Genomic DNA, 12,965 nt, shown 5'->3' with positions numbered 1-12,965 from the left:
TCAAAGGTGGGAACACTACCAAAAAACAGGGCAACGCCAATAGCTAAAAGTTGTCGGCAATGTGATTTTTCGACGGCTAAAATCAGTCGGACGGCCCGTCGGGAAAAGGGGCGTGGCGTTGCTTGCCGACGGTTTTTAGCCGTCAGCGTCTACGATGGCTAAAGCTGCCGACGTTCCAGAACGGGAAAAACCGTCGGCATGACAGCAAAAAGCTGTCCATTTTGTCATAAATTAAAAAAAAAATAATAATAATAATTAATTGCCTAATCAACGCACATATCCAAAACTAGATACACCCATTTCTCCTGGCCCTAAACCAACCAACCTATTTGAGAAGGTAAGTGTATAAAAAAGAAAAGGAAGAAATCAATGGTGTTTATGTTGATCCACTGTTTCATTGATGATTCCATTCTACCTGGTATATTCCATTCAATGAACACCCAAGAATACAACGAAAAAAGAAAAAAAATCAAATTTTTAGCAGAATTTGAGAATGGGTTTTTAAAATAACATGATTTGGTTAATTGTTTGCTGAATTAGCTACTACATATGAACATTTGAAATTCCGGCAGTTATTGGCCACCTTTAAAAGAAAATAGAAATAGTACTATCTAGTATCGAAACCAAGTCTCCTAGTATTGAAACCAGTATGCATCACACAAAACGTACCGTTTTCTGAGAATATTTTTTACTTTGGATACCAATGAGGAGAATAGAAGATATTTATTTACCTTGCTTGCAAGACATGCAACTAGCCTATCTGCATCCTTGACAGTATCATCCATCGCACTACTCTCAGGATCAGTAGTTGTCAGCTCATGACAAACAACTTTCATGCCTTCAATTGACTGCACCAAATAAAAATAGGAAGAAATTGTGTTCAAATTCTTCACATGAACAATTAAGAGAACACTTGAGAGGCCTAGCTAATATAATTCTTTTCTCATGCAACAAAAATGAATATTGGAAAGAAAAAAAAAGAATATAAAATGACTAAATCAAGTATACAACTTGCTTAGGAGAACCCAAGGAAATAACATCCAAAGCTTCAGTCCAGTCTGCGGGGCCATTTGCAACTAGGGGTGCACACGGTTCGGTTTGGTCCGGTTTTGGGGTGAAACCGGAACTGAACCGTTTCTAACAGTTCTAGGGAATTTGGAACCGGAACCGAACCGTTGGCACCCTAGAACCGAACCGGAACCGAACTGTTAAAACCGGTTCGGTTCCGGATCGGTTCCACGGTTCTTGGCTTTTTATAATCCAACCCAATTGTAAGCCCATGTCCATCCATGTTGTGGTCCATTTGATAAATGGTTTAGATGTTGTATAAGGTGTTCAAAAATACATTTACGAAAATAATTATTCTAGAGAAAATAATTATAAGATATGCAAAAATACATCGGTTCGGTTCCATGGTTCGGTTATACGGATCGGATCCATGGTTTGGTTCTATGGATCGGTTCACGGTTCGGTTCGGTTCTACATACCCCCAAACCGAGAACCGAACTGAGGTTACCGGTTCTTTGATTTTTGGAACCGGAACCGGAACCGGCGCACTCTAGAACCGGACCAAACCGGACCGTTTGGTCGGTTCCGGTTCGGTTCTACGGTTCTACCGGTTAAATGTGCACCCCTATTTGCAACAGCTTTCCCTAGTGGCAAATATTTGCATCAAACAAGAACATTAAACCATAAGGGTGTCCATATCATGAAAGAAAGCATACTAAAAAACAACTAAATTTCTTCAAAACATAGAGGTTGTTTCTTTTAGTTACCGTGATTTCCAAAGAAATGTGGAATGGTCAAATGGTCAAAAAGTAAAATTTATCTCTCAGAATGTGTGGAAATGCAAATTATTAAGTTCTTTGAGGAAAAGGAAAATTCTTCAATTTAAAGAAGAAGAAGACCATTGAAAGGAAGACAATTTTCCACATGCTACTTTATCATTGAGGAAGGCCTTAAAAAATTTGAGCTTGGAACCCTTACACACCTTGAGTGCACCTACTGCCTTTAATTGCACTAATGATGGGCATAATTTACTAAAAGAAAATATAAAGCCAAAAGGTTCACCATTAGCAGGAACACGTACTTTCTTCTTTTTCTTCTTCTAGAAAAAGAGAAAATGGAATACCATTAGAAGACCCTTAGTATTCTCATTACAATCTCATTTTGTAAGTTGTCATTCAGGCCAAAGCTGCCTATGTGGATACAAAGTGAGTCACAACCAAAAGAATGTGTGCGTGTGTAAATATCATTTCTAAAAATAGAAAGAAAAAAAGTGTTAATATTATTTACAAAGTTTACAACTCATTCACTTAGATCATTACCAGGCAGGTTGTGAGGCCCGTATCTTAGACCGTACCGTTCTGTAGGCTTCCGCTGTCCTCCCGGTTGATTCTGGCGACCCGCGATCTGTTATTGACGTTTGTGCGTAATCTTGAGTCGTGTCCCATATATCAGAGTTGACTCGACTCGAAACTTATATTCTTGCAACCGCGTCGTCGCCGCAGTTCTAACGCTGCGTCTCGCGCATCGAGGCGATACCCGGGCCCGGAGATGTGGGCCCACGTTTAGTTTGAGGAAAATGCTGCGCGTTGCAAAACCCAAGAGAGAGCTTTCAAATCAACTCCATCAATCACATCTCATGTCAAGTACACATCACCTCACATCCCATCCCCAAGCAACCCCAAAGTCAACTCTCTCTCTTACACATCTCTTACAACCAAGTACACTCATCACTCACCTTTTTACCCATCACCCTCTTACATCACCTCTCTCTCTCATCTCTCTCATTTCAAACTCCATCTCCCAAGCAACCATGAGAGAGGTGGACGTCCATGGGAGAGAAGCTTGGTATGGTCCACTCCCTACCACCCAATCCCACCCTTCAAAATCAATCTCAACCCTTGAATCTTGTTTCCTTGGAGCTCTAGAACCCATTGGTGGAGGAATGAAAAAGAGATCTTGAGGTGGGTGATCTTTATTTATTTTTTATTTTTTGTGATTTAAGGGCCCACATTTGATGGGACCCATCTTGATGTATGCAATGTATAGGGAGGGCCCATAGTGGCGGGGTCCCTCCCCTCCTCACGTTCTCTCTCTCTCTCTCTTTACTTCTCTCTTCTTTTCGTGTATGATGGCCCACCATGATGTATGCTTTGATCCACACCGTCTGCACCGTCCAAATGGCTGGACGGTGGGACTTCACTGTAATGTATGTGTTGTGCGTCCACACCGTCCAAGGTCTAGACGTGGGACCCACATGACGCGTGTTGTATACACTCCGATCATACCATATGTGGGGCCCACCCTGCACGTGTTACACGTGTAGGTGGTGGGATCCACCAATGTGTGGATTTAAATCCACACCGTTCGTCCAGACGCTAGACTGTTTTAAATATTGTATATAATAATATAATATAATATTATATATATAATATATATTGTATATCATATGGTGATGGCCCCACGTGGGACCCACCTTGATTATGGCAACGGATTGGCTGGTGTACATCACACTAGCAAACAACTGGTGTAATTGACGTCAGCAGGTTTTGTGGGTCCCGCGGGATGTATATGTTACATCCAAGCCGTCCAGATGGTGGGACCCACCACTGGACTGACGTCAGCAGGTTCTGTGGGTCCTACGTGATGTATTTGTTTCATCCACACCGTCCAAATCATCTGGACGGTGCTATGTGGGCCACACCGTGATGTATCCATTAGCCACGCCATCCATCTATATTCTGGATGGGAAGGGCCCACTTTGATGATGTGTTGTATATTCATACGTCCATCCATTTTCCTTGTCAGTGGGTGGGACCCACCCTCCCACCCTGATGTATTTATTTCATCCACACCGTCTAGATTGTACTGGACGGTGCTGTCCAATGTTTGGATGGTACTGATTTACATGGACAGTGTTTGGACGGTGCTGTCCAATGTTTGAACAGTGCTGATTTACATGGACAATGTATGGATGATGCTAATTTGTATGGACAATGTCTGGACGTTGCAGTCCTCTTAAAAAGGGTAAATAAATTATTATTATAATAATATAATATATGTATTATATACGTGGTGGGTCCCATTTGGGACCCACGTTGTTGTTGTTGTTGTTGTTGTTGTTGTTGTGTGTGTGTGTGTGTGTGTGTGTGTGTGTGTGTGTATATGGGAAAAGGTACTATGCGCTCGACCTCACAAGACCGTCCCATGAGGTCGACTAGTGTGGGTTCCTCCGTGATGTATTTCGAACATCTATCCCATCAGTCAGATGCACCATTCCGTCGTGGGCCTAGGTGTCAAAAATCAAGTCAATCCGTGACTTGTGTGGGCCACACCACATACAGAAGTGGGGAGGGGCCGTGCACCATTAAAACATTTATAATCATTTTTTGGGCCCACCGAGATGTGGTTTGCAAATCCAGCCCATCCATTATGTGTGTCCTACTTGGATGAGGGGTCAGACCAAGTTTTAGCAGCATTCAAAACTCAGGTGGGCCCCACCAAGTGCTTTTATATGTTTTTGGCATGTCTTCACATGATTTTAGATGGTATGGCCCACCTGAGTTCCGTATGTGGATAATTTTTGGGATATCCCATAATTTAGAGGGGACCCATCAAATGCGCGGTGTTGATGGTCGACACGCATCATGGTGGGGCCCACACAGCTCGACCTCACGGGAGCTTATCATGAGGTCGAGCGCATAGTACCTTATATATATATAATGTTACCACGAGGGGCCCATAGTGGCAGGGTCCCTCTATCACCGTCTCTCTCTCTCTCTCTCTCTCTCTCTCTCTCTCTCTCTCTTTATCCTTCCCCTAAAATGATGTGAGCCCCACCGATTTATGTTAAATCTACTCCATCCATCAGACGGTGTGGCCTACTGCATTTCGGGAGAGTTCCGCCGTCTATATAATACATATAGTATATTATATGTATATTATATTAATATTATATTAATATATACATGCAAGGTGGGCCACGTGCATGTGGGACCCACCATGATACCTGTGTCGTATCCCATTGTCCAGCGTCCAGGGACGCTGGACGTGCCCAGCCATGGGCGTGGGGTGAGGCTAACAGTGAAGTGTGAACTGATGGGGGGGGGGGGGGGTGTACTAACTAGTTGGGCTTGAGGTGTGCAGCTCATGCAGGCCCCACCTTGATGTATGTATATAATCCACGTCGTCTATCCCATTCCTCAGATCATTTTAGGCGTTTAACCGAGAAATGAAGCTAATCTGACTTTCTGGTGGGCCATAACATGGAGAATAGTATTTTCACCATTGAATTACACCCCGATATTTCTGTACACTAAAACCCATCCAATATTGGACTTGATGGGTTTGTATTGAGCCATAGAAATGAATGGCTGGGTCGGATCGAACTGATGCGAGCCCCACCTATCAAATTTCCTAGGAAAACAAAAAAAAAATATAAAAAATATATATATATAGTAGCCGCAGGCGCTGCTGCTGCTGAGGACACATCAACGTCCTGCGCTGGACGCTGGCGTGCATGGGTGGGCAGGGACCCACGGCCCCAGCTGTGGGCCCCACTGTGACGTGTGTTGAACATCAACACGGTGCATTTGGTGGGCCCCCCTCAGGGCAGTGGGCCGCCCCAAAAATCAGCCCTATACGCGGCTCAGGTGGCCCACATCACAGGGAACAGTGAGGATTGACGCCTACTATTGAAACCCTTTTTGGGTTGCAGAAGTTTCGGATTAAATATGAAATTTGTTTTTCCTATTCATTCAGGTCCTGTGACCTTATCAACAGTTTGGATTGCATATAAACATTATGGTGGGCCCCATGCCTATGTGGCCTCATCAACAGATTGGATGATAATAAACATTACTGTAGCCCCTGGTCCGTGGGACCTTACCAATAGGCTAGGTTTAAAATAAACATTATGGTGGGCCCCAGGTCCACATGACCTGGCCATAGGTTGGGTGGAGAATAAACATTACAGTGGGTCCCGTGTTTTCTGTGACCTTGTCAAGGGGCTAGATGGAAAATAAACATTATGGTGGAACCCATGTGGGACCCATTGATGTATGTATTGCAATCCACACCTTCCATTAGTGTGGGCCCCACCATGGAGTATGCACCTCATCTATGCCGTCCATCCTTTCCATCCCTATGGGATCCACCATAGTGCATGTGTTGCATCCAAACTGTCCAACCATTTTTGAAAGATAATTTTAAGGCTTGAGACAAAAATAAGACAGATTTATTTATCAAGTGGACCACACTGCACAGTGAGGATTGAACGTCTACCATTGGAATTCCTTGGGAATGTCGAAGTTTTGGATTAGTAGGAAATTTATTTTTCCTCTTAATTCAGGACTGTGTGACCCTATGATCAGATTGGATGGGAAATAAATGTTATGTGGGTCTTGGGAATTTTAATGGTGGAAATCATTATCACCACTTATATTTGGGTGTGGCCCATTTGCTATACATAGGGCCTATTGGCGTAGCCCATTTGATATACGTATGGCCCATGTGATGTGGCCCACTTACCATATGAGGGCCCATTTGATGTATTCAAGGCCCATGGGTTATGGCCCATTGTAATGTACATAAGGCCCATTATTGCAGCACATTGATGCGGCCCACTTGATGAATATAAGGCCCATGTGATGCGGTCCATTTGATGTATTTGGAACCCTTGGGTCGAGGCCCAATGGGATGTACATAAGGCCCATTGCAATATGTGATTCCTCCATGGTTTATGTAATGATGTTCATGGCAGGCCGTGAGCAATGATGGTTTGATGTTCACATTGTAAGGATGATGTTAGTTAAATGTCCGCATTGTCACTCTCCCTAGGGCCCATTGATAGGCCCATACTTGTAGTGTGTAGGCCGTCTAGGCCCATCATCGTTATGAACAGAGCTCATCACCACATAACTTGTATAGTATAGATCCATGATTCATGCTCATACGCATCATATGTATGCTTGATATGAGGAGTGACTGGTCATAGCATATGCCTTCGGGCAGATTGTTTATGGGCTCTCTGATAGGCGGAGTTACCCTTTATGAGCGACGGTACATGTAGGACTGTTGCATGACTGGTAGTGTGATTCATGTACTTCACATTGGTATGACATGATTACTATACACCTTAGCGACATCAGGGTTATGATCTCCACAGACACATCGTGGATGGTAGGATCGGATACTGAAAATATTGTTACTAAGCATCGGGGTGCCATAGATGTCCCTGGGTGAAAATCCCTAAACCCGATGGTACCAGAGGATAACTTCAACGTCGAGACCGAGTGGATATATGAGCGCACGAGAGCCGAATACCAGGAGGCTGCGTCTCCCACTGTGTCGTGGTCGGTTGGAAAGGGGTGTGACCTTACTCACCCGAGAGTAGGGGGTAATACTAGGCTGAGTTTGACCAGCTCGTGAATGGGTCCGCTATCGACGTGTCGGATAGGTATTGACAGACTATTGGCTAGGCGGATGGTGAGGTTTCTTACGCTCACTTGAACTGTGCGGCTAGGAGAGCGGCAGTGCCATTTAGAGTGTACTAAACCCCGGTGATTATCCAGAATGAGAACTGTACTGATATTTGATGAGCTGTATGTGGATTGGGTTGAGGATTTGTATACTTGAGTTGCATTATGCATCGCATGGTCTTGATATGGCCGATAGCATTCATATCTTGTACCGCATAGCCTTGGTACGGCTGCTTGCATTCATGTACTCATCAGTATAATTTCGCATTACTCTGACCTCGCATTCTGAGCACGCTTATATTGCGCACATACTTACACCACCCTTTAAGCTTTCTATAAGCTTATACACGATTGATGTGTACAGGTGACGCCAGGACGCAGCCGTAGCTTCGCCACAGTTGGAGTGTACAGTCAAGCTTCTGGAGTTTTTGTTATTTTCATTATCTTATATTTTCCTTTCATACGCATTATACTTAAAGTTTTTGATCATAGTGGATTTTGTGATAGTGTTCTTGTGGTTACTGTTCGTGGGTTATGCTCATTACGAATCAAAATCATGTTTGAAATCCTCTAAGATCCCAGGATCGGAACCTAGTGTATAGGTGTCGGGAGCCGAGAATGGGGTACTACGGAGGCTGTCGGCACTGGATTCGGCGATCGAAAATTTCGTGAGCTCGATTTTTGAGTTTGGGGCATGACATAAATAGTCTTACAAAGTACGAGGCGGGGTGCTTGAAGCACCTCATTCTCATCCTGGACTTCCTTAAATCAAGGTTGAGGTTGTCTTCTCGGTTCATTGACCTGTTGATTTGCAGCCATAACCTCAATTAACTCCGAGGATCTCAAGTGGTGTCTAATCCTACGATGGATAGATAACCCCTCAACTAATCCTCCTTCACTCAAAAGACGTAGAGTGTTGTCATGGACCCACTTGGGCATGAAACATTCTCAGCCCTCAATTTCAAATTCTAACCTAAACCTAAAAGAAAGAGAAGGAAATAGAAATCTAAAAATAGAAAGAAAGAGGGAATTAGAATGAAGTTACCAAATTAGACATTCCTAAATTAAAATCCTGCAAAACAAAACAAAACAAGTCAGTTTCTAAAAATAGAAATTCTAAAATTAGAAAGTTTCTAAAAAGAGAAAAGAAATGTTTCTAAAAAAATTTAGTTTATAAAAATAAATCAGGAAAGTAAACTAGTTTCTAAAAAGAAAAGTTTCTAAAAACAGAAAATAGAAAGTTAAGTTAATTTCTAAAATAATTCAGAAAACCCTAATCTTAAAAATAGAAACTAGAAAAATCCTAATCTTAAACTAATTCCAAACTAGCTAATGTTAGAAAAGCATAACCGTCAATCCCCGGCAACGGCACCAAAAACTTGTTCACAACCCCAAGTGTAGGGTCGCAATGTAGTAATAATCTCGGTGAGATCGAGGTCAAATCCACAGGGACTAATCTCATACGTTTCTGAAAGTAACTAGAACTAGAACTAGAAAAAGATGAAAACCTAAATCTGAAAGTATAAAGAGTAATTTTGAGAGATTTAATGAAAAACTTAAGAAATTCAAAGGTGGGAAACTAGGGTTTCCAAGGATCCACTTGTAGAGATCAGGGAGATCTATGCTTGATTCAAGGACACAACTGGAATCAGAGTCCCATTTTATCCAATTGGAAGATACTCAGTAAAACCAAATCTGAACTTCATTTGACCTAATTCTCAATGGATGAAAGGCGTGAGAACTGGAAGTGATTCTGTCACAAAACTATGCCCATGAGACAATAGCTCAAAATAGGATTTACCAATCCACAATCAATCTGAGAGAATTGTGAAAGTTAGGGAGGATTTCATCATCTAACCATGCCCAAGGGATGATGGTGAATAACAGGATTTCCTAGATTCACAATCTCAAAATATGAAAAGAACATACTCAAAGTTATCGCAGATCCATTGTAATTTGAGTCACAATAAACAATTAAAAATTGAAAGTATTCCTTATAATCAAACTAGAATCAAAGAGAGTTCAATATAAACATGAATCAAAGCAATAGAAAACATCCCATCACGCTACAAGCTTCACCTCTTAGCTATAGCTAAGAGGTTTAGCCAGCCATAAATATGATTGAACTAGAATCTCTTAAGAAAAGCATAAAAACAACTAAGGAAAGGGAAGAAAAACTCTTGGTGACGGCTTCTCCATGCTTTCGCTCTACTCCTCAAACCCTAGATGATGCCTAGAGACGTCCTAGGGACCCCTATTTATAGTTTTAGTTCTTAAACTTTTGCACCGACTTGGAATAATATAGAAACCGCCTCAAATTTACGTAGTCCACGTAAACAGTTCGATGCATTGAAGGTCTTTCGATATGTCCTTCAATATAATCGAAGGTCTTTCGATAGCATCGAAGAAGGTCCGAAACTGTCCAGCAAGTTCGGCTTAAAAGTCCTGTATTTCCTCGATATATCGAAGGTCTTTCAATGTGTTCTTAGATATAATCAAAGGTCTTTCGATATCATTGAAAAAGGTCCAGAGCTGTCGAGCGAGTTTGGCCTGAAATCCGGAATTTCTCGATATATCGAAGTGTCTTCGATATGTTCTTCGATATGTCCTTCGATAACATCGAAGGTCTTTCGATATGATCGAAGGCCATTCTGTTAGTTTTTCAAAATTAGACTTTTCTGGCCCCAGAATATGTTTTCAGGACAATTTTTAGGATTCCTTTTCTTCATTTCAAATCTTCAATTCTCTTCCTCCACTTGGTTTCCTTAGATATTTGGTATTGTGAATTTTTCAATCTTAGTCTCTTAAGATTCATCTTTGGCTTTGGTGATTCTTGTGCGTTAAATCCATGCTTTTAGCATCCTTTTCAATCTAAGCTCTTAAATTCACCTTGCAACACAAACATGATTAAAATAGAATATTAAACATTATCATGTTCATAAAACCAAGTAATAAATAGGGTCCAATATGTAATATTTGACCCTCAACAACCTATCATCAAAGGATGAACTCTACCCTCTAAATACATCATCAGACGGTGAACCTTACCGTCTAAATAACGTCTCATCCTATTTAAATAAATACCCTAAAGGTAGCTAAAAGGGAGACATGTCCCATTCGATCGTGGTGATATACTACTGGTACTTGTTCGGTTTGAAGTGAGGCTCAAATTCATTTACGACGCACCCGCAGTTACCACGTCGCAAAATTGAAAATAACAACGAGCAAGAACATGTCTCCGTGCATCTGGTGCATTCCCTGATTCTTGTAAGTGCAACCACAAATCATCCGCATATATTCAAAATTCAAGCAGGCCGCCCAGCGTGAAATTAGAGTTCTTAATAGAAATTGTACGTATTTCATCTTTTTTTGATCCACATGACTTTCATGGGACTGATAATTTGTATCTACAGTGAAAATAATGGTTATCACGTGATGGACGGAGTGGATTTCACATATACAACACGGTGGACCCCACGGCTTTGTGTGTTTTACGGGCTAACTAAAACAGGGACGATCCCAGCCTCCGGAGTCCCGTGCGGAGGTTACGCGTGGTTAGCTGCTTACCACACGCATGTGTCGCGCAGCCGGATTTAAAGCGGATTGCCTGTGATCCCAGGCACTGAGATATTCATGTGCCCGGGTTTGCTTGGGGCCCATAGAGATGTCCGTGACAAATCCACTCCGTCCACCTGTTTTGCAAGAACACAATAGGACTGGATTCTAACAATCGGGCAGATCCAAAGCTCATATGGGGCATTCCCCATGAAACAGTGGCGATTGAACGTCTGGGGTGACAGAAGTTTTTTATTTATTATCAGGATGATATTTGTACCTACAGTTTATCTGATTGGAAACAACCCCATGGACGGTTTGGATGGAATACAAACATCATGGTCAGCTCCAGGAAGGTTTCAGTGGTGAACGTTTCCATTCCACTGTTTTGTGGTGTCGCCCACCTGAGTTTTGTATCTGCCTAATTTTTGAATCCTGTCCTTTTGTGGTCCTTCAAAACATATAGACAGAGTAGATTTGTCAGGGACATCTGTGGACCCCACAAATCTTAACACACGTGTGAGACAGTGACATAATGTACTTGTTTGTGGGCCCATTTTACATGCAATTACATCATCACACCGTTCACGTTCCCATGCATTAACACCCCTCGGGCTCTCAGTTTGTGCACGGAACGCACTTGGATTGCGAAGAGTAGCACACTGCACCTCGGTAGTGTGTGCTGCTGGAAAAGCTCTGTGGGCCCACTATGATATGTGTTTTATCCATGCCGTTCATCCATTTTTTCATATCATTTTAGGTAATGGGCACAAAAATGAGACAGATATAAATCTCAGATGGACCACATCAGAGGAAACAGTGTTGATTGAACGTCCACCATTGAAAACTTCCAACGGACCACTGTAATTTTTATTTTCCATCGAACCTGTTGATAAGGCCACACAGATATGAATGAAGGGAAAACACAAATATCAGCTTGATAAAAAATTTGTAGCCGGCAAAAGATTTTAACGGTGGACGTTCAATCACCACTGTTTCCTATGTTCTCGTCCACCTGAGATTTGGATCTACCCATTTTGGGTTAATACATCATGGTGGGGCCCACGGAACATTTCCAGCAACACACAGGATCAAGTGCAATCCGAGTCCGCAAGGAACCGTGTTTCTTTATATCCAAACCGTTGACTCGATAGTCACCACCCAATGTATGGCCCGTACGCTAGAAATCCCTTAGGGCCTGTTTGGGCGGTGGGATTAAAAGGGATTAGGTGGGATGGGATTCATCTGGTTCCGTGCCAATTCCACTCCATGTTTGGGAAGAATGGAAAAGCTTGGAATTACATTAAATGGAATTGCATTGGGTCCCGTGCCAATTTCACTCAATGTTAGCAAGTTGTGTAGGTCCTACCATGATGTGTGGGCTATATCCACACCGTCCACCCATTTATCGAGATTATTTTAGAGCATGGGCCAAAAAACAGGTAAATCTAAAGCTCAAGTGGACCCCACCATAGAAAGCAACGGGGATTGAATACTTACCGTTGAAAACTTCTTTGGGGCCACATAAGTTTTGGATCTACCTCATTTTTAGGCCCATGCCATAAAATGAGGTTACAAAACAAATGAACGGTTTAGATATAACACATGTGTGTTATTCTCAGTAATTTCAAATGATGGTGGGTATATCCATTCAATGTACCACCATATTACCAACAAAGCATGACATTAATCTTATCCCATGACAATAGGGGGACAATCCTTGCCATGGGTAATAATTAGTTTTTTGAATCCCATCTCACCTAATCCCTTCTAATCCCACCGCCCAAACAGGCCCTTAGGGCCCGTTTGGCCGGTTGGATTGGAAGGGATTGGACGGTATTGGAAGTCAAATCCCGAGATTGGCCTGGCGTGCCAAACAGAGTCGGTGATCTGATCCCAATCCCATGGATCTCAAGACAATCCACT

At 42.4% G+C, this 12,965-nt stretch overlaps 1 long non-coding RNA gene across 1 annotated transcript; it reads right to left on the bottom strand.

Annotated features, from left to right (window-relative positions):
- Positions 1 to 469: 469 nt before the first annotated feature.
- On the bottom strand, positions 470 to 1,075 carry LOC131256417 (uncharacterized). The gene is made up of 2 exons (XR_009176800.1): positions 1,012 to 1,075; positions 470 to 848 (listed from the first exon to the last, which is right to left on the bottom strand). It is a non-coding gene; the product is annotated as an uncharacterized LOC131256417 (long non-coding RNA).
- Between the last annotated feature and the right edge of the window lie 11,890 nt (positions 1,076 to 12,965).

This window comes from Magnolia sinica, chromosome 9, assembly GCF_029962835.1.
Source record: "Magnolia sinica isolate HGM2019 chromosome 9, MsV1, whole genome shotgun sequence".
In the NCBI taxonomy this organism is placed as follows: Eukaryota; Viridiplantae; Streptophyta; class Magnoliopsida; order Magnoliales; family Magnoliaceae; genus Magnolia; species Magnolia sinica.
This window is presented reverse-complemented; position numbering and strand designations above follow the sequence as displayed.